Below are 23503 nucleotides of genomic sequence, written 5' to 3'. Positions count from 1 at the left end.
AACGTCTTTAGAAAAAAAAAATCATTAGATCATATAATATTTTAAAACTATAAAGTAGTGATGTTTCAGTACTCTTTTTAAATTTTACTACAATTCTGTGAGTCTACCACATTAGCTTATACATGTCCTGGGGCACAAAACAAGCAAGTGAAAGATAACATAGACTTTTCTTATTAAAGTTTTATGATAGTAAAAAAAAAAAATAGAGTCATTCCCAATAGCAACTTATTGTTATACATATTTATTGAGTAAAAGAAACATGGCCCAAGATCACACTTATTTAGATACAACTTGGGGGGGATGTCTTCCAACTGTCACTGCATTTAGCCAAGACAACTAGCTAAGAGTGAGAACTAAGGGTTTCAGCTGCCTTACATAATTGCTATGTGACTGTTAGCAAATTATTTAGCCTCTTTATGCCTAATTTTCATCCTTTGTAGGATAGGAATAAGACAAACCACTTTAAAGGATTTCTGTAAGGATTAAATGAGATAATCCAACAAAGTACTTATCCATTGCCTACAAGTATTCCATTAATCTTGTCTGTATTACTATTGATTATTATTATCTAGCAATGTTATAAAGTAGGTTCAATCATCAGGTAATCAGTAAATACTATTACTACTATTAGTATTACTAATGCTAACAGTGATACTATTTCAGTAGATACTACTTGCAATGCATATATCTAGAATGTTTGTCTTAAAACTACAAATTCTATGGAGATTTTTAGAATTGTGATGGCAAGGTTTCCCAAATCATATTCTATGGGAATAATAGTCAATGGTGAAGTAGAAAACTAAAGGATAACTATTTCCATTTTTTTTAGTTTTTAATTCAATTATAGTTAACATACAGTGTTATACCAATTTCAGGTGTACAATACAGTGATTCAGCACTTTCATATATCACCCAGTTCTCACCACAACAAGTGATGAGTAGTCATTAATCAAATGAGTACTGCTTAATCTCCATCACCTATTTCACCCTTTTTTCCCCCCACCCCCAACTGCCTCTGGTAACCATCAGTTTGCTCTCTAAAGTTAAGAGTCAGTTTCTTGGTTTGTCTTTTTTTTTCTTTTGCTCACTCGTTTCTTAAATTTCACATATGAGTGAAATCATATGGTATTTGTCTTTCTCTGACTGGCTTATTTAGCTTAGCATAATACACTCTAGATCCAAACAGGTTTTTGCAAATGGCAAGGTTTCATTCTTTTTTTTTATGACTGAATAATATTCATATACATTTATCGGCTACTTCCACAATTAGGTTATTGCAAATAATGCTGATGTAAACAAAGGGGTGAATGTATCCCTTTGAATTAGTGTTTTTGTATTTTGGGGGTAAATACCGAGTAGTGTGATTACTGAGTCCTAAGACCCATTACTGGGTCTATTTTTAACTTTTTGAGGAACCTCCGTGCTGTCTTTCACAGTGGCTGCACCAGTGTGCATTCCCACAAACAATGCAAGAGGGTTCCTTTTTCTCCATATCTTGTGCTGTTGATTTTGGCCATTCTGACAGGGTAAGGTGATATCTCATTGTAGTTTTGACTTGCATTTCTCTGATGATGAGTGATGTTTAGGATCTTTTCATATGTCTGTCGGCCATCTGGATGTCTTCTTTGGATAAATATCTGTTCGTGTCTTCTGCCTATTTTAATTGAATTATTTGTTTTGAGGTATTGAGTTGTACCAGTTATTTATATACTTTGGATATCAACCCTTTACCACATATGTCATTTGCAAATACCTTCTCCCATTAAGTAGGTTCCTTTTTAGTTTAGTTTTTTTTTTGATGGTCTTCTTTGCTATGCAGAAACTTCTTATTTTAATGAAGTCCCAATAGTGTATTTTTGCTTTTGTTTCCCTTGCCTCCAGAAACATATCTAGTAAGAATTTGCTACAGCAACTACAGCCAATGTCAAAGAGGTTACTACCTGTGTTCTCCTCTAGGGTTTTTATGATTTCAAAGTTTTTATGATTACGATTTAGGTCTTCAATCTGTTTTGAGTTTATTTTTGTGTATGGCATAAGCAAGTGGTCCAGTTTCATTCCTTTGCACGTAGCTGTCCAGTTTTCCCAACACCATTTGTTGAAGAGACTGCCATTTTCCTACTGGATGGTGATTCCTGCTTTGTCAAAGATAATTGACCACATTCTGTTCTATTGATCTATGTGTCTATTTTTGTGCCAGTACCATAGTGTTTTGATTACCACCACTTTGTAGTATAACTTGAAATCTGGAATTGTAATACCTACAGTTTTGTTTTTCTTTTTCAAAGTTGCCTTGGCTATTTGGAGTCTTATGGTTACATACAATTTTAGGATGATTTATTCCAGTTCTGTGAATAATTATGTTGATATTCTGCTAGGAATTGCAATAAATCTGCACACTGCTTTAAGTAGTATAGACAATTTAACAATATTTGTTCTTCCAATCCATGAACATGGAATATCTTTCCATTCCTTTGTGCCTTCTTCAATTTCTTTATCAATGTTTTATAGTTTTCAGAGTCCAGGTTTTTCAGACAGTTTCTATATTTTGTTGTTAATATCAATTCAAGAAATCTGCAGAGTATACTCCTATCTTGGAAACTAAAACTATAAGTTAATATATTAAAGGATAATGAAATGTTCACAGAAAAGACACCTGGTTTCTTTGCTTCTTTCAGCATCCCTAAACTTATTTAACCACAGAATTCTTTGACCACAAATATCCTATTAACTTCTTGACTTACATACTATCTAAGACACTACTCTCTGGAGTCCTAACAAGAACCATGTAGGTAACACAATCAATTAAGTAGACAACATACAGAAAAATAAAAAGAAAGATATAGACAAGGTACCAAGGAGTATATGTGGGGTTTTTTTGTTGTTGTTGTTTTTTGTTTTTTGTTTTTTCTGGGCACTGCAAAAGGAATACAGCAGAACAAGCTGGATTATAAATGCCAACCAAGCCCAGCCGGAGCATCAGGGAGACAGGGTGTGCTGGTGGGGACTGTGCAATCTGGAGTCCACCTGCCCTGCTAACATGGACAGCTCATCGTGTCCATTCAATATTACACATCTAATGCAGCTAAACCTTTTCTTTTTTCTTTTCCCTAAAATCCTTATTTTCATATAAAGTCACCATCTATTTTTTTTTTTCATATTAGCATTCCAGATACTTTAACAGCCCATGTTTTGCAGGGCCAGTTATACATTTCTCTATGTTGGATACAGTCCCCTGGCCAACAATTTGAGACTCCTAGCATAGACTTCAGTACACAAACTATTATCTATTAATTAATAAATTAATCATTCAGCTAATAGCTAAGTATTTTGCCTCATAACAACCCTGTGAGAAAAGAATTATTATGCCCAGTTTCCTGATAAGGAGATCAAATTATAGACAGATGAGGAAACTTGATCAAGTTCACAGATCTGGCAGGTGGAAGAGCCAAAGCAATATCTGGCCATTCCTGGGTGCATAGTTATTTATTAGTACGCTTCCCATGTCCCACATATGGATATACATTTATTCTTATGTAGGATGTGGAATTTGGTGGGGTAGAAATATTGCCTGTGTTGCCTCTACTCACTTACCTTCTCTTATTCGGAGGTGAGGTAACTTTGGTTAAATGACATTTATTTCTCTAGATCAGGAGTTGGCAAAATATGATTTATGAACCAAATCTGGCTAACTGCCTGATTTATGAATCAAACTTTTACACAGCTTCACTCACCCATTTACACTTTATTTTGGCTGCTTTCATGCTGCCATGGCAGAACTGAATGGTAAGTGATGGAGGCTAGATGGACCACAAGACCAAAAATACTCTGGCCTATAGAAGACAAGATTGTCAACTTCTGTTCTAGATACTGCAATATTTTAATTTAGGTACAAAATCAGAGTCCTTTGTCCTTAGAGATCACTCCTTACAGACCCTCATACAATAACTTTTTACTGAGTCCGTGTTTCTGTCACCCACAGGCCTACATTAAATGTTGATAATAAGAAAAACGCATACAATGATTTGTGCTGCATTCACTGGAGAGGTATTTATTGAGGATGTTAAGCTCATCACAGGGCTCCCTATGGAAACAATATATCTGTAGTTGGAGTACAATAAAAGATCTTTTTTCTTTTCCTCATGAGGAATTAGCATTAATCACATAACCACTTCAAATCTTATAATTTGTTTTCTCTTTCCTTTAAAAGCTAGAAACTTTAAAGCTAAAACTGCAATCTACTAGCTTCCATCACTGAGCACACCTTCCAATTTAGTACTTTACCCTTGGTTTCATTTTAGTTCCTGTGTGTTGCTTCCCTTTCCCTGTTTTCTTTATTCACTTTACATTATTATATAATGTATACATTATTTTAGCCATATCGCATCTCTTTTTAATTAAGATTGGACAGAAAGGAATGAGAGTAGTGGTTACATAGAAAAAGAACTGAAAGAAAAGATGTTTGCACCTTCTGCCCCTGTCACAGGAATCTATTCCTAAGATTGCATCATTCCCTATCCCTGGGGTTCAGTTTAAACCTCTGGAAAATAAGAAGGAAAGAGAATACTCTGACCCCACAAAGACCTTATCTAAAAAAATCTGCAGTTATGTACAGGGCTGTATCTTGAGAAGAAAGAGAACATTCCCATAGTTAGACAGAACACCTCCTGAGGTATGGTCATCTCATCCTGACAGTTTTAAGTATTTTTATATACAGATCTAATGAGATTTAGGACAGAGTACCTACTGTAATGGCAGCTTTTCATGGCAATGCTACATACAGGGGAAGCAAGGGATACTAATATAGAATTATAGTGGTGCTACTAAAATCAGAATAGAGTAGAACACAGGCAGATGTTCGGGTCAACTCTCTGTCTTACTGCCAAATAAAACATGCAGGATGGTGCTGACCCTTCTTCCCTGCTACTTGCTTCCTGGGAAATTCGAAGTGTTGAGAGAGATCAAATGCCTCATAGAGATCCCCTAGGAGAAAGTACTGCACCTTTTGCTAAAACATAAGTAATCAGGGAGCACGTGGCTGGCTCAGTTGAGAAGCATGTGACTCTTGATCTCAGGGTTGTGGGTTCAAGCCCCACACTGGGTGTAGAGATTACTTAGAAAAAGAAAATCTTAAAAAAAAATAAGTAATCAGTATTGCTGAACTTCATTCTATAAGCCTCACTATGGCATGAAAATATATTGACATTAGATTTTCCATTATATCTAAACTGGAGAATTTTTCTATGAAATGCTTTTCTACCTTCACAAAACTGAATTCACTTCTAATTCAATATTTGAAGAAGCAATTGACTCATTCTACCTGCACCCTAAACCCTATATCATAATGAAAACATAAAGAATTGGAAAGGTAAATAGTCCTAACCCAGAAAGCATTTTATACTTACTCATTTTAAGAAATGAAACACAGCGTCACAAGAAGTAATAATTAAGAAGTAGTAACTGATAAGTTTAAAGAATACCAAGATCTTTAACATTTTCCTTTATCTGTAGACATAGGTATATAAGCGCTATGGTTACTATAGCTGGCATTCAGTAATTAGAAAACCATCAAGCTTACAAGTTACCACATGTTTGGTGTTAATATCTGCTTGACAGCTGCTTCTTGAAATGCTACTTCTGTACCCTCCACTGAAATTACTAATGTTCAAATTCAGCTTTCTACTGAAAAACGTAAAAAACAGCGCTCATTCAACTGTACTTTTACAGCCAAGTGTTTAGGGTTCTTCATAAGGGAGCCTGAATTAAAGTTAAAACATCCTGATTTCAGCTATTTTTAAATGATAATGCACTATTACCACATAAGTTACAGCACGTCACATTAATCAACATTACACAGACATCTCAGAAGCGTGCTGTTCCCATGACAGTCTAATATAACGTCAAGGAAGATCTCTTAATAATAAAGATGGAATGTGCTGACAAAATCCATCCGTAGAAGGTACAAGAAGGGCATGAACTATTTTTCAACACAGCCAGAGGGACTTCTTCATGGAAACTTGCTGACAGCACTGTAGATGGAGTATTAAAGATACACAGTTTTCTCTAACATATTCATTATATAATCTCCATTTTCTTATTAATGGGGAAAAAAGGCCTCTGTGCAACAAGTGAAGGATAATATTTTGCTTGGATAACTGATATCAGCCTAATAATAATTTTGTCACTTACGTGAAAGGGTTAATGTACTAAAAATTATTTAAGGAAAAGATAAGGCTATCCTAACAGTAACAAAAATATGATTTTTGTATAAAAATGGATTTGATATTCCACCAAAAAGTATGTATTTTCCATAATGTATTTCTATGTCAGTTTGGAATAGTTGAAAAATACATACCACCTTAAGACACCATTATTAAAAACAGTAAGTTGAGAAATTATAGTATACACACACACACACACACACACACACACACACACACACACACCCTATATATATATCATTAATATAAGCTAAACTTTTTTTCATATTTTGACATTTCTGAAATCATGACAGGTCTTAAAAGTGAAGGCCTGTCATAGTTTTAATGGTGATTTGCTACATAAAATGATGGTATATTTTTAATTGATAGTTTCTTAGAATCTATAAAATTTAAGTCTTCACCATAAAGTTAACTCCAGTTTATTCATTTTCCATAATTGTAAAGGATTACATTACTGATGAAGCAGTGCTATGAATCATTAAAATAAAAAAAAATACTGCTGTTCAAAAAGGGATATCTCTACATTTTCTTTTCTTTTAAATTTTTTTAATGTTTATTTATTTTTGAGAGAGACAGACAGACAGAGCATGACCAGGGGAGGGGCAAAGAGAGAGGGAGACACAGAATCTGAAGCAGGCTCCAGGCTCTGAGCTGTCAGCACAGAGCCCAATGCAGGGCTCGAACTCATGAGACGTGAGATCACGACCTGAGCTGAAGTCAGATGCCCAACTGACTGAGCCACCCAGGTGCCCCTATGTTTTCTTATTACTATTGCTCAAGGAAGAATATTAAATGCCACTCAATTGTTTTTCCTCAACTTCTCTTTCTTAAGCGACAGATATGAGAATGTCTGCTTGCCAACACTATGATTATGTGATACTGTTTGAAATTCTCACAAAAGAGGCTCCTGGGTGGCTCAGTCGGTTAAGCACCCTACTCCTGGTTTCAGCTCAGGTCATGATCTCACAGCTTTGTGGGTTTGAGCCCCACATTGGGCTCTGTGCTGGCAGCATGAAGCCTGCTTGGGAATCTCTCTCTCTCTCTTTTTCTCTTTCTGCCCCTCCCGACTCGTGATGTCTCTCTCTCAAAATAAATAAACTTAAAAAAAAAATCTCACATGCCCCACCCAGTCTCTTGTCTTTTGATATGCTGTGTAGAATAAGTAAAAGAACATGGTATTTAAATATTGCTTACCTGTGCTAGTAACATGAAACAGTCTTCTTTTTTTTTTTTTTTTTTCAACGTTTTTTTTTTTTTTATTTTTTTTTATTTTTGGGACAGAGAGAGACAGAGCATGAACGGGGGAGGGGCAGAGAGAGAGGGAGACACAGAATCGGAAACAGGCTCCAGGCTCCGAGCCATCAGCCCAGAGCCTGACGCGGGGCTCGAACTCACGGACCGCGAGATCGTGACCTGGCTGAAGTCGGACGCTTAACCGACTGCGCCACCCAGGCGCCCTGAAACAGTCTTCTTTATTTGGGTGCTATTATTTAACGAAGATTAAAATGAATTATGTTTCTGGAAAATTGTTCCTGAAAAACTTTATTGGAAAACATTATTGATAATCTAATTGACAAACCCTTGCTTTTCTGCTCACAGATGCGTTCCAGTAAGCATCACTGAAGTCTCCCCTTCCACTACTGTTATGTCTAAGTCAGAGTCTCCCAAGGAACCTGAACAGCTTCAGAAGCTCCTCATCAGAGGTTTGAGCTTTGAAACAACAGATGGGAGTCTGAGGAGCCATTATGAGCAATGGCAAACACTTACAGACCCTGTGGGAATGAGAGATCTAAACACCAAATACTTCAGAAACTTTGGGTTTGTCATATATGCCATGGTGGAGGAAGTGGATGCAGTCATGAATGCAAGGCCACACAAGGTGGATGGGAGAGTTGTGGAACCAAAGAGGGCTGTCTCAAGAAAAGAGTCTCAAAGACCTGGTGTCTACTTAACTGTGAAAACTATTTTTGTTGGTGGCACTAAAGACACTGAAGAACACCATCTAAGAGATTATTTTCAACAATATGGGGAAATTCAAGTGACTGAAATAATGAATGACCAAGGCAGTGACAAGAGAGACTTTGCTTTTGTAACATTTGGTGACCCATGACTCTGTAGATAAGAATGTCATTCAAAAATACCATACTGTGAAGGAAGGAAAGCCCTACTAAACAAGGGATGGCTAATGCTTCAACCAGCCAAAGAGGTCGAAGGTGTTCTGGAAACTTTGGTGGTGGTCATGGAAGCCATGGTGGAAATGACAACTTAGGTTATGCAGGAAAATTTGGTGGCTTTGGTGGCAGTCAAGGTGGTGGCAATGGGGGTGGCTATAATGGATTTGGTAAAGATGGAAACAGCTTTGGAGGTGGTGGAAGGTATAATGATTTTGGCAATTACAACAATCAGCCTTCATATTTTGGACTCATGAAAGGAAGAAATTTTGGAGGCAGAAGGTCTGGTTGTTATGGTGATTGAGGCCAATACTTTGCCAAACCACAAAACCAAGGTGGCAAGTCCAGCAGCACCAACTATGGTAGTGACAGAAGGTTGTAATTACTGCCATGAAACTAAGCTTAGCAGGAGAAGAGAGACAGAGAAGTGACAGGGAAGCTACAAGTTACAACAAACTTGTGAACCCAGCCAAATATAGTGGTAGCAGGGCCTAGCTGCTACAAAGAAGACATGTCTTAGACAATACTCATGTGTATAGGCAAAAAACTCAAGGATTGTACTTGTGACTAACTGTGTAACAGTTTATTTTAGTTTCTGTTCTGTGGAAAGTGTAAAGCATTCCAACATAGAGTTTTGATGTATTTTTTGCACCCATGTTGTTGATTGCTAAATGTAATAGTCTGATCATCACACTGAATAAAACCAAAAATAATTGACAACCCCTTATTAAGTATGCAAGTCAAGTAAATCCATTAAATTCTGTATATAGGGTTCAATGTAAAAATCACAATTTCCCTGGTGCATTCAGTATATTAGACTGAAATTCAAATTCAGAATTTCATTTTTTCATCTTAAATGGCATGTTGATAGATTCTGCCTATTATTCTGGCTTGTCAAATAATAACTTTTCAACCTTTCCCAATTGTGTATCGATCATTTGTTCCAACATACTTCAAAACACAGTGACCCTTCTACCCCTTAAACTTTCTTTCTGTGACCTTGTCCTTCATCCTCATAAAGCCATTGTCCCAATGGTCAATTTCCATATGTTTCCATTTACTAATATCTGGAATCCTATATACCACCAGTTTCAAGCATTTTGCTCTCTGGCCACCACCTCCTGTTCCCCAATACCTTAGCTGCACCAATCACTCTTTCGGCAACATTGGGCACAGTCCATCACTCCTATCTATTGAAGGCTCCTTTCTTGGGTTTAAGAGTGCCACAACTCTCATACATCTCCTCCTTCCTCTTGGACTGCTTCATTTCATGTTCAGTCTTGTCTGGTTTCTTTTAATAGATTTGATTGTGGAGGACTCCAGTGCTTAGTACCTAGAATTAATCTCTGTTCCATTTACATGTATTCTATAAGTGATGTCATGAAACCCCATTGACTTGGTCATCTATATGCTGATGACTTCCAAATAAACCTCTCCACTGAGCTTATTAAACTCTTATGGCCAAATTCCCACTTGATACCTCCACTTGACCTTATCTAATAGAAATATCAACATATTCCATACTAGATTTTTCATAGTTCTCCCCCTCCTCCCATCTATTCCTAGTATAGTAATCCCCATCCCAGTTACTGGACAATACAGCTTCCAATTAACTGAGTCAAAAATGCTTAGAGTCATCTTTTACTCTATTCTTTCTCTCATAACAATTTCCAAACCATTAAGAAATCCTATTCACTCTTCCATTTAAAAAAATCAGAAAATTCTTTTTTTTTAATTTTTTTAACATTTATTTATTTTTGAGACAGAGACAGACAGAGCATGAACAGGGGGGGGGGGTCAGAGAGAGAGGCAGACACAGAATTCGAAACAGGCTCCAGGCTCTGAGCTGTCAGCACAGAGCCCGACGCGGGGCTCGAACTCACGGACCGCGAGATCATGACCTGAGCTGAAGTTGGACACTTAACCGACTAAGCCACCCAGGCGCCCCCCAAAAAATCAGAAAATTCTAATTAACCCCAGTGAAATTCTACTCTGCATATATTACAATTGCTAATGTTTTTAAATTTATTTATTTTGAGAAAGGGAGAGTGCATAGGGAGAGTGCATGTGATGGGGGAAGGGGCAAAAATAAAGGAAGAGAGAGGATCCCAAGTAGGTTCCACACTCAGCACAGAGTCTGACGTGGTGCTGGAACCCATGAACTGGAGGACATGACCTGAGCCAAAATCAAGAGTTGGACACTCAACCAACTGAGCCATGCAGGCACCCCACAATTGCTAAGATTAAGAACACTGATAACACAACATATCACAAGAATGTGAAGCAACTAGAAATCTCATGCATTTTTGGTGAGAGAGTAAATGTTAAAGCCTTTTGAAACACTGGAATATTCTTAAAATATTAAATATATACCCACCCTGCCCTAGTATTCACCCAAGAGAAAGAAAAATACATCCACAAAAATAATTGTGCAAGACCATTTGTAATAGCTTTATTCATGGCAAACATGTATGAACAACCTAAATGTCTACCAATAGGAAGATTAATAAATAAATTGTGACATAATCCACACAATGGAATACTACTCAGCAATGAAAAGACAGAACTACTCGTATCCACAACAACACAGATGAATCTCAAAAATGTGATAGTAAAAGCCAGAAATAAGAGAGTACAAAATGACTGATACTACACACACACACACACACACACACACACACACACACACACACACACGAATGTACAGAACTAACCTCAGGGGAAAAATCCTAACAGTGGTTCCTTCTGGTGGTGTAAGGATTAACAGGAAAGGTGGATGAGGAAACTTTGCAGGCATGGTAATCTCCTATAACTTCACTGGATAATTGCTTGCCTAAGAGTATTGACTTGCCAAAACTCACCAAATTATACAACTAAGATTGGTACACTACACAGTATATAAATTTTACCCCAGTAATAAATATCCAGAAATTTAGCATAATTACTGCTAACACAACCTCTTGCCTGAATTAATTATTGAAGTAGATCTCTGTGCTTCTACAACATATTTTTCCTACACTGTTTTCTACCAGTTGACCAGAATCATACCCTTTAAAAAACAATCAAGTCATATAACAGTGCTGATCCAAACCTTCCAATAACTCTCTCTCAGAAGTAAAGCCAATCTCTCTTAAGAATTTACCAGGTTCTTCAAAATTGGGTTCCATGCCACACCTCTCTGATCTCACATCTCACTGGTTCCTTGCTTACTCAGCTCCAGCCACACTTGATGTTTCTTGCCTCAGGACCTTCACATTTGCTGTCTCCTTCGCTCTGCTCCATATTTCTGAATAATATACTCCCTTACCTGTGAAGTCTTTGTCACATGTCAGCTACTCTGTAAGGCCTTACCTGGCAACTGTACATAAAACTGTAAACCCTCAACACTTTTTATTTTACTTCCTTCTTTCAGTTTTTACATAGTACCTACACGAATGTACAAATAAATGCCATTTATTTGTTCATTTGGGGATTTTTTTTTGTAGAACTTGTAGAACTTGTCCCACATTTAAAAAAATACTTCTTTATTTTTGAGAGAGAGACAGAGTGTGAGCAGGGCAGGAGCAGAGAGAGAGCGAGACACAGAATCGGAAGCAGTCTCCAGGCCCTGAGCTGTCAGTACAGAGCCCGACATGGGGCTCAAACTCATGAAACATGAAATCATAAGTTGAGCCAAAGTCGGACGCCCAACCGACTGAACCACCCAAGTGCCCCAAACTTTTCCCACATTTTAATGTAAAAATTTATGTGGCAATGACATTTTTGATTTTGTTCACTGCTATATTGAGTAAAATAGTACCTGACATACAGAAGGTACTCAGTAAGTATGGATTAATGCACAAATGAATGAATGGATCTATAAATATGATTACTCTTTCTTCAATGTCCTCATTCTGTTATTTATTAAAATACTGAGGTAGACAGAGTGAAGGACGGGCATAAAATATATCACCAGGGAAATTTCCCTGCTTTACTTAGAAAGAATAATCAGCATTTGTTTTGGATTTATTTGCCAAGCTTAAATCTTTCTGCCTTTCCTAGCATAACAAAGTCAACCCTGTAAGTTTTCATCAAAGTAGAATTTTCATCATAGTACAAAGTCAAAGCATTTATTGGTTGCTGGATTGATACCATTAATTGAGTTTAGCTCAACATATTTTAGATACAACCCATAAGTGGTTTCATTTGGTCTTTAATTAAAGCATGTTGCAATAGTATAGGGCATTTCCCCAACAGCTACAACAAGAAAAATCATAAACTCTTTAAAATAATATTGTCTCGGTGTTTTCAACGCTTCTATTCATTCTGTCATACGATCAATCCACAGCTGATAGAACCACCAAGTACACAATTATATAACTAGTGTCACTGTAACTTGGGACCATCATTACAGAGCAGGGAAATTCATATGGGAACTTGATTTAAATTATTTTAACATTCAAAAAGTACAGTATATTTGTTACTAAAGCTCAAAGAAATATGCCATTTGACTTCCATATAACATGTTCCGGTGTTACATATTGTTCCTAGTAGTGAGTTTAACTTGGTTAAGCACACACTTGGTTCTTTTTCCACCATTTGCTAATTGTGGGATCTTCAGCAAGTTACTTAACTTCCTTCTGCCTTAGTTTCCTCATTTATAAAAAAAAAATAAAATGATGACTTTCTCATAGGCTATACAGATTATAAAGTGGGATAATGAATGTAAACTGTTCAACAGAATTTGCTATTATTATGACTTACATGTCATTGTAAAAGAAATAGCACAATTATGTTTTCTGTCCTTATAACTTTCCTTTTGTAACCTGATAACTTGGCTTGAAACAATATTAAAATAGGAAAACAATGACAAATGCTGAATGAACATATGTGAGTTAAATAATCTTTATGTGATTGGGTTTATACTTGTATTAAATATTTGGCTGCCAATTTTTAACACCAGAGAGGTTTGACCGTGAGCACCTGAAATCCTTATCATAAAGCATGAGTCTACTTTGTGACACAGATATCAATATGCCTCTCTATAGATCAGAGAGTCAAGATTATAGCATAAGTGTCTCTCTGCCCAACTAATTTTAACAAACTATAGTTTTGTTGATCACTCTGCCAGACACAATGCCAGAGAGTCACTGATGCAAAGGCCTTTGTCCCTGCTGGGTTTCCATCACTGTTAAAGTAAAAATACTGACATTATAATTATCCCCTTCTAACCAAATCAGAGCTCCATTGCTGGCCTCAGTATCTTGATGCCACTCCTATATCCTAAAGATCTCTGTCCATTGGACCAGGCAAACACTGCTGTCAACCAAGCCCATGCCACAAGAGCCCCTCTAAGACATAAATACGTTCTGCTGTTAAACCTTAAGAAGGTTTGTTTGGGCCCATTCCCAGAAAATGTGAGATTTCTTTTTTCTTACTCATACACTTATATCTGTCTGGGTCATTGTACCTGTGGTCAAATACAGCTATACCAACCTGCTGACTATGTCACACTTCATTCTTTACAGAGAATGTTGCCCTGTCTGCTACCTTGCTTTGTGCATAGTGCCTCACAACCACAGTGTATAGGATACGTTTACACATATCCAAACTCCAACTATGGACAGAAGTCACGTCTTTTCCACTGCCATAGGTGTCTCAGACCCCATGTTAATCAGGACACCTAAATGGATTTTAAGGACGGAATGTTGCCTAACCCTATACACTAGCTACATGTGTCATAGCTTGGGGCCAGTGGGATACTCTGTTACAAAAGAGAAAGTGCTATTTTCCTTGACTATTGCAAATTAATACTGTGCAATAATATAAAATTGAACAGAGATAAGAAATTTCATTTAGAACAATATTAAGTTCTCAGGTTGATCATTAGTACGAACATTATCTTTATTCATGAATCTCTAATACCATATTTTCTTTCATTTATGTTAGAGGCTTTTAAAAAGAAAATAAGTGTTCTTTTTTCTTAACATTAACAATACAGATGTATACTGCATTCATGTATATGTACACAGGAATTGTGGTAATTTAGAAAATATATATAAATCCCAAAGGAAAATGTAAAATACCTTAGTTCCCTAATCCATATATAACCACTGGAAATGATATCTCGTTCCTAACTTGAGATGAAAAATTATAGAAACATAAAAAGATGTCATTCTTGATGAGGCAAAAAATTCAAATGAGCATTTAATTATAAGTTTTATGACACCAAAATATCATCATCAGCACCATCATCAACAAACTCAGCAACCAAAAAAGAGCACCCTCTAAAAACCTCAGGCCACATGAAATGATATCAGAATTCAAGCTGAATTCAAAGCTTTTTTTTCCGTGAAGATAATGAATCTAAAACTCAGGCAAGAGAAGAAGGAAATTAAAATTTGTATGAGAAGCATTCCTTCATTGCTTCATATTACTACATCTATAGAAAAGAGGGAAGTAAAAGACTGAACAGGTAAGTTACAGAGTTTTGTTTTGTTTTGTTTTGTTTTGTTTTGTTTTAAATCATCACATGACTAAGAAAAGAGAAAGTGGCTTAAGTCACTTCTACTTTATTGCATTGTTTACCACATTAAATATTTAAAAAGGGACACTTCCATGCCTCATAGGCAACAAAGACTTATTTCAAAATGTAATATAATCCTGTAATTCTAAAATTGTTCTATTGAATAACCATCATTCAAATAAGTTGGAAGTCATTATTAGAAAAATAATTCCATGAATTACAGGGTCAGACGTTCTTTAGCTCTATAATAATGCCCCCCTGATAGTTCTAATTAGCTGAAATTACTAAGGATACTGATAGTAAAGTGCTGTGAACTATTAAATTAATAGACCCTAGAAGACAAATGTAGATACAGCTTTTCATACTGCACAGGACTGCTCCATAGCTCACTCGTACACCAGTTTTCTGGAAGAGTAGATGTGAACATGTATAAACTCTTCAAAATAAATCCCATATGTTGGTAATATTTATGAAAATCCTTTTATTTCATCTGCAGTATGTTCTTCATGTAATGAAATTGCTGTGCATATTATATTACATGACATTAGTCAAACTGGGACTAGAAGCAAAATCTGGTTTCCTCTCATTGCAGTCTACCTAGACACTGAAATAAATTCTGTTGCATATATGAGCAATTTGGATCACAGTTTATGGCATTTTTTACCTTATAGATAAATAACCTAGTAACCATTTGCTCAATTCATACACAAATTTATACAGAATTAGGATTAGACTTTTAGTCTAATTTTTTTAATAATAGATTGGGTTTCCAATCTCCTCTTTTCTGAATGTAATGTCACACAGGAAGTAAGTGTTTCCAGCCAATGTGCCAGAATTCTGCAGATGACTGATCAAAAAACAAAGATATTCTGATCACATGTTTAGGCTACCACTGTATAAGGTCTCTCATGTGAAAAAACAAAAGCAACAGGACAGCTCTCTCTACCAATGGTCTAGAAAGCAAGAGTCACATATTTTAAACAATTAGACACTATTAAGCAAGAGCTGTTTAAATGCTCCATTACATTTTTCCAGCTGCATTACAGAATTTTTTTAAAAGGAAGCAATCGATGTGATGTGGAATAGTTATAAAAGGCTCTTTGAAAAAGCACAATGAATTCACAAAAGAGGACATGCTTCAGGGAATTGTCCTGTGCAAGGAGTCACATGCTCCTTTTGAGCATCACTATGGATCTCAATACAGTTGAATCTAAAACAAACAGAAGCCCACCAACTCCCTTAAGACAGTGCACCATGTTGGGGATCCTAGGTGGCTCAGTCAGTTGAGCAGCAGAATGACTCTTGCTTTTGGCTCAGGTCATGATCTCACAGTTTGTGAGTTTGAGCCCCGCATTGACAGCTGACAGTGCAGAGACTGCTTGGGATTTTTGGTTTCTCTCTCTCTCTGCCCCTCCCCCATGTACTCACTACCTCTCTTTCTCTCTCAAAATAAATAAACATTTAGAAAAAAAGAAGAAAGTACTGTGTGTTGTGACCACAACCTTCCCTCTTAGGGTGCTTGCCAACACTCACCCACGGAGAATCACTCCTACTTCTAGACTCTGCCTTCCTTAACACCTCCTATTAATTCACCTTCTTGTTCAGGCCATTCCCAGTTTCCAAAAAGGCAAATATCTCCTGAAAACCTCCACATCCAGCCTCCTAGGCATTCATTTCTGATGGGAGCTAGAGTCTGGAATGAAGTTAGATTTCCAGATCTGGGCGTGAGGAACTCAGGCATGGTGACTGGCACCAAGAATGTATCCAGGCTTCCTCATGGCCAACTAAATCATGGAAGTTGATGCTAAGGTGACCCAGGTGGCCTGTACCATTGAAGTGGCAACATTCCCCAACGCTGTATTGTGTTTTTCTGACCCTGTGCCTGTGCATCTTCATTTCCTAGGTCTGAGAGCTCACTTCCTTCTCCACTCTACCCACTACTTCCTGTCAGGTGAGAGACTGCCTAGCATATGCCAGTTTTCTCCCTTGAAGTTGGATCTTTTACTAAAGCTGTCAAGTCTCTTGATACAAGTCTTGCTACCTGCCCGGACCACAAGTGTCAAGGCACACTTTGAATATTCTCCCTGCCTACTCTAATATCCTGGTACTGACAGCTTCCAGAATTGGGAATTCTGGATTAGGGAAGTTTTGCCCTACTGAACACTCATGCAGAGACTCTTTGGTGGCCATAGGCTCTGTGGCCAAGTCACCTTCTTCAGTCCTTGCCCTGCCTTGGTGAGTAGGATTCTATTCAGCTTATTTGTCCAAATTTGGGACCTGTACTTGAGGTTGAGGGCTCACCATGCCTAACACCCAGGTCAGCTTGACTCATCCTAAATTGGTCACTCACTTTTGATACACGCACCTATCATTGTGCTGCTGAGTGAGTTAGTACTCCAGAACATAAAGATATATGCTTTCTCTCAAGACACGAACACATTTTAGTTATTTCACCAACAGATACAAAGGCAGGCTGGTTCTTAGTCCCAATGTACTAAAGTAGATAGAAAAAAAAAACTGCTTCAAGAGGTATAACAAAAAATTAATAGAAATAATGACTCTGACATTCTGTGCCCAGCAATCATCTAGCTAGTTGAATGTCTGGTGAATTCCTGGAAGATCTACTCTTGAGCATTATCTCTAAATGATAGTCTTTCCTCCAGTCAGCTTCCTATCTAATATGGAATGGTGACCAGCATAGCCTGGCTGGATTCTCCCAGCACTTTTCCTCAGGCATTCAGTAGGGCTTCTGAGATCACCAATTTTCAAGGACAACCACCACTTCCCCCTCCTGACTTCCAGAAGGCTGCATCGGTCCTGTATACTCTAATGTTTAGGTGGTCATCTAGGGAGCCTAAAATGTCAACCTTTAAGTCTAAAGGTCAGTTCTTTCACAAGTTGGCATTGTCTACTCAGTTGCTTTTTGAAATACACACTTACGGCTCCCCTAGGCATTCTGGGGGTATTATACAATAATTGAATGGCTTCAGGATAGGCCTCATTGTATCAATGGGGGAAACAGATATAAAATTTGAACAATTCTGTTATACCAGTAAATATATTACCTATGGCAGGATAATTCATTCTGATATAACCTTGTCATGTTCTTCCAGTATTTTGTCTGCACCTCAAATTCCAAAAAGACAGCCACCAGCCTCTTTGTGCTTCTGTGCCCGGGTGAGGGCGGGGGTGTGTGACACTGGGCAGAAAGCAGAAGTTGCAATCAGTATGCTAGAGAAGAGTGTGTGTGAGTCTGTGTGTGTGTGTGTGTGTGTTAGGGGGACAGAAGAGAGGGGATGGTTCTATAAATCAAAATGGGCCAGAAGTCCAGGGATCCCCAAACTGTCAGAAGCCTGTGGTTGAGTTTACTAGCTCCTTCTCAAAAAAACCAGAACAGTCTAAATTATCACATTGTGATATCAACAAGCAAGAAAGTTTTTTTCCACTTTTAAGGAACAGCACAAAGTAAATGAGTGACAGAAAAGTCTTCTTTTAAATTAACATTGAAATAATCATATCTTTAAAAGAGTTGTGTCTCTATTTACAGATTTATATTAACATTCACATAAACTATTTGCTGCTGAGTACTTTGCCATTTGAAGATGTTGAGAAATACGAGTCTGTTGGCTCTTCATAAACAATAGGCACTAAATAAATGTTAAATTCAATACATATCAATGATAGGAATTACATATATATATATTTGGAAGGCAAAAGTAAATTTTATATATCTGTCCCTACTTTTCAAACATGATCAAACTAATTTTTCTAAAGAATAGTATCTTCCAAACCATTTTTCTTCTACACAAACTTCATTAATAGTATTCTTTTTAGATTTAAATTACTTTCTAACCTCATTACTTGTCCTGCATAAACTCTCAAAAATCTGCCAATTCAAAGGAAGCACTCAAGCATCCCTTTATGTCTGAAGGATCAGGAAGTCTTAAGAGAAACAATAAGTGGCTTTGTCAGGTAGTGAATAAGGAAGAAATGTCAGCAGTAAGGAATAAACCATGTTCAATTTTAACATGTAAAAGAACATTTCTTCAACTTCCACTTGATTTAAAATCCAATCACTAGAATGAAGGTCTTTAAAAATTAAGATGTCTCTTCTAGAAGATCAGTATCCTGGAAGGCAGCAATACTGGTAGTAATTGATCTTTTAACCCTAGGGAAATTCAAGTCAAAACAAATGAGAAAAAAAAAGAATCCAGTAATGTGTAGGTTCCATGCAGAGGCTTTAAGTCAGTTTTCAGCCCTCAGACTATTGACATGTAGGGTCAGATATTTCAATTATTTGTTGTTGTGGTCTAACCTGTGTATTCAAGAATGTTTAGCAGTATCCTTGGGACCTACCCACCAAATGCCAGTTGCTCCTTACCTCCCCCTTCCCACACCCTGTGATAGTCAACAATGTTTCTAAATACACTCAAATGTCCCCTCAAAGCAAAATTCCCACCCCTAAAACTACTGTTTTAATCTCATTCCGTTCTAGCTAGTTTCTCAATAGCATTTCCTTCATGCAGCTGTTTATTAAGCAAGAAAGGATTTGATTTTTTATATTTATAAAAGTAAAAAGGTGCAAAGGCTGAACAATGCATTTATATTGGTATCTGTAACTAAGGAATGAGTGAAATCTAATGTCATGAATTTTTAGGGGGCTTCTTTCAATGAAGAGAGAGTGTATTTAAAGGAATGTTGGGGCTTTAAGATCACTGAGGTCAGGCAACCTAAATTAAAATTTCATTTTTAACATTTAGAAGCTGTGTGACTATGATTAGCTTAAATTCTGGACACCTCTAGTCTTCACATTGAAAAGGCAGATAACAATATCACTACTTTACATTACTGTAGAAATCAAATGGGATAACACCCAAAGGGGCTGGCCACATTTTAGATAATCTATTATCTTATGTGTATAACCATGAAGATATAAAAATATTATGTATATGTTCTTTTTTTCCCCTCAAAATAGCATATTTTTTTCTTCTAGCTTCTTAATAATTAAACTAGAATTACATCATTTGGAACATCCTCTAGATCTCTAAAATAGTGAAATTCAAATTTATTTCAGTTTGATTTTATGATGGAATAAGGCAATAGAGTAAGCATAACTTTAATGGTTATTTCATCTTTCACCTCTAAGACTGGCTGTATATAAATAAGTTTGAAGGGGGGGCACAATTGACATAATTTAACTGCACTAAAGAATTGGACTGCTGTTTCTTACAAAACCATCCTGAAACCCATTCATCCTAAGCACTTGTCTAAAGCCAATGAAATGCATACTATTGATATTAAATAGACATATAGTGTGATACATTACTCAATATTATATTCCAATAAGAATCACCTGCAGCACACTATTTTGTACACAACAACTGAAACTGTTGAGGCTCCTCTCATGAGAAACTCCAATCGAGCATGATTCCTGTCCTTAAGAAGCTTACACTTCCAAAAATGAAACTCTAATAAATGCATATTAAGTGTCTGGAAATAATCAAAGTAGAAACAATATTGAGAACCTAGTCATCTTTTCCAGGATGCATGATCTCCTCAATTTGCTAAAACATTCCCTTCTTCTTTCTCCAGGTAACAGCTCCAGAAATGCTTTGTTCTCTTACAGAAACTCATGGGCCCAGTCAAATCATTCCCCACTTCCAGGTGACACCCAGGAATGAAAAATGATGATATCGTATAGTCCATCACTCAGCCAGATTGAAATACTGCCAAATATTTTCCAAGATATCAGGTCTCAGCTTAAATGTTAGATCCACAGGATAGGCTTCCCTGACCTTGCCAACCGGACTAGATTAGCTCCTTCTGCAGTAAGATTCCTTTCACCTTATATTTTTGCTGTGCACACTTTACATGAATAGAATATGTTAATGTTTAGAAAGATTTGTGTCCAAAGCATAAGGCTATGTCCAATATATGAGCCGGCATTTCCAGGTATAGGATTATCAACATCTCATTTGTTCCACAGTTTAGCCGGGCTGCTGACCTCATCTAGCATTACTGCTCACAGTTCTGGTTTAAGGATATATATTTACTAACTCTACATAGATAACAAATAATTGAACAATCAGTTCACTTATGAATAAATCAAAACTCAAGCAAGTAGCAAAAATTACAGGCTAGTTATCTACTAGGCCTATGTAATTTGGAAAACTGTCCAGTTTGCTATCAAAAACTGAAATCTACATTTATTACAGCTTGTATTTAATTTAATTATATTTTAGAAGAAAAAAGATACTTTTATTGAAATTTCTTGCATTCTCCTTGATCATGAAGGCTTCTATAATCTCCAGTATAGTTAATTATTAGTAACAAAACATGCTTTTTTATTTAGTTATCTTATCAGAGACTTCATTTATTTTCCTAAATCATATTCAGTTCAACAAACATTTCTTCCAAGTCTAAATATGAGTAAGAAACTTCTCTCAGTGACTAGCTATAAAACCCAGTGGGAAAAAAAATAGATCATAGGTCATTTTAATAATATAAGTAAAATGTACGGGAAAAAAATATATCTACAGCCTAACCTGAAGCTCAGTGAAGGATTCCTGGGGAAGCTGAACATGGCGTAAGCCTTAAAAGATAAGTAAGAATTTTTAAAAATAAGAAGATAAGAAGGATTTTCAGGAATAATATGATCAAGGCTGTGGAACAGCATGGTGTTTAACTGTAACTAAAGACAATTCAGAATTAGGAGAGCCTAGTGTGAGGAATGAGGGTCCCAGAACAGAGAGGTCTGAGAGCCATTCCTGGACTTGTTCATTAAAACATCAAAGCATCATGGTATCCAGATGTGTATCACTTTGAAAGAGAACTTTTCTAACTAGGCCACGGATGGCCAGACAGATGTCAACAAGCTAAAGGAAGAGAAGAAAACGGCTACTCTTTGACATTATCATTTGATTAATAACGTTAGGCCATCCTGTACAATATTTTGGAGAAGTCCCATTATAGGAAATGCAATGAAAATCCTGTAGTTGTAATATTTCACCTCAGCTCTTGTAATCAAACAGACTAGCAAATAGATGCTGCAATTACTAATTCATGTGAAAACTATTATTCACTTCATTAGATCAATGTTTTCTTGTTCCAAGGTTTTCCTACGGTTTTGCTTTCCACTCTTCGCTTCTTGCTCACAGAGGAATAATTTGTCTGATCTTCCTAGGTAAATAAGATATTCTCCACAATCAGTCAAAGCAGAGAGATCCCTAGACCCAGGGAGGTATACTTATACACTATCACTTGCATGCATGGATACAAAGACAGTGCAACTTCACATTCTGATTTCTAACCATTAGCTCAGTTGTCAGAACAGTATACTTAACAGTACCCAGGGGAATGAGTAAGCTTGATGTTTAATGCAAACCAGCTTATTGAAAAATAGGATCACTTCATATTATATTATAAAGCAATAAAATAAAAAATGAGGCCCCAGGGAGATATTTAATGTATATTCACAGAATTTATCTCATAGGGGGTTGGTTGTATAATTACCAAGGTAAGTGGAATATAGTATTAGAAAAATTCTAAGCCTAGGATTTCCAGCAAAATTATTTAGAATATGAAATATATTTTTGCATAACTTGAATATAGACCATATTAAAAGTAGGCTTCAATGAAGAGCAAAATCCACATTCTGATTAAATAATTCTATACATCATATATACATCTATACGTATATACTTTTGAAAGGTGGTATAGATATTTTTTATAATATAATTAAATGAACGTTTAATTTAAAATACCTGAATAAATACATATAATGTGCACATTTTAAAGTTAGAATAATAGGCCTTATTTAGATTCAGAATGCATCATAATGATTATACGTAGGGCCCCTGATCAACTGGGAGCTACATAGGCCTTATTCACAAGTGTATGCTTGTAACAAGGAAAACACCCAATGTTTATAGAATTAGATTAAGTAATGTTAAAACTGACAATTCATTTAGACAGATTAAAAAGTTTAAAGTCACCTAGCCAACATGTTTTTTAGTCTATAATGACTTTTTAATGGAACTGTTGAGTTGACATGACATCATAAAAGTCAGAAGTTTTTCAACCACACTGATCATCTGAGACTACTTTAAAAATTTTTTTTAAATATGAAACTTATTGTCAAATTGGTTTCCATGCAACACCCAGTGCTCATCCCAACAGGTGCCTTCCTCAATACACATCACCCACCCTCCCCTCCCTCCCACCCCCCATCAACCTTTAGTTTGTTCTCAGTTTTTAAGGGTCTCTTATGTTTTGGCTCCCTCCCTCTCTAACCTTTTTTTGTTTTTTGTTTTTTCCTTCCCCTCCCTCATGGTCTTCTGTTAAGTTTCTCAGAATCCACATAAGAGTGAAAACATATGGTATCTGTTTTTCTCTAAAGAAGACTCTCTAGATTCTTCATTACACTTATTATAATAGGGCTAATGCTATGGAATAAATGTGTTCCTCTAAATTTCACATGTTGAAGTACTAAATCCTCCAATATGATGGAATTTGGAGACTGGGCTTTTCAGAAGTTACTGCATTTGAATAAGGTCATGAAGGTGGATCCCTCATGATGACATTGGTGTCCTGATAAGGGACCAGACACA

At 36.5% G+C, this 23503-nt stretch overlaps 1 protein-coding gene and 1 long non-coding RNA gene across 5 annotated transcripts in view; one reads left to right on the top strand and one right to left on the bottom strand.

The window, feature by feature from the left end:
• LOC122220354 overlaps positions 1 to 9127 on the top strand; it is a 75420-nt gene extending 66293 nt beyond the window's left edge. For both annotated transcript variants that reach the window (XR_006202814.1, XR_006202815.1), the window contains one exon: positions 7818 to 9127. This is a non-coding gene — a long non-coding RNA (uncharacterized LOC122220354). The remainder of the gene's footprint in view (positions 1 to 7817) is intronic.
• NKAIN2 (sodium/potassium transporting ATPase interacting 2) overlaps positions 1 to 23503 on the bottom strand; it is a 980716-nt gene that overhangs the window by 652279 nt on the left and 304934 nt on the right. The window lies entirely within an intron of this gene.

This window comes from Panthera leo, chromosome B2 (genome assembly GCF_018350215.1).
Source record: "Panthera leo isolate Ple1 chromosome B2, P.leo_Ple1_pat1.1, whole genome shotgun sequence".
In the NCBI taxonomy this organism is placed as follows: domain Eukaryota; kingdom Metazoa; phylum Chordata; class Mammalia; order Carnivora; family Felidae; genus Panthera; species Panthera leo.
This window is presented reverse-complemented; position numbering and strand designations above follow the sequence as displayed.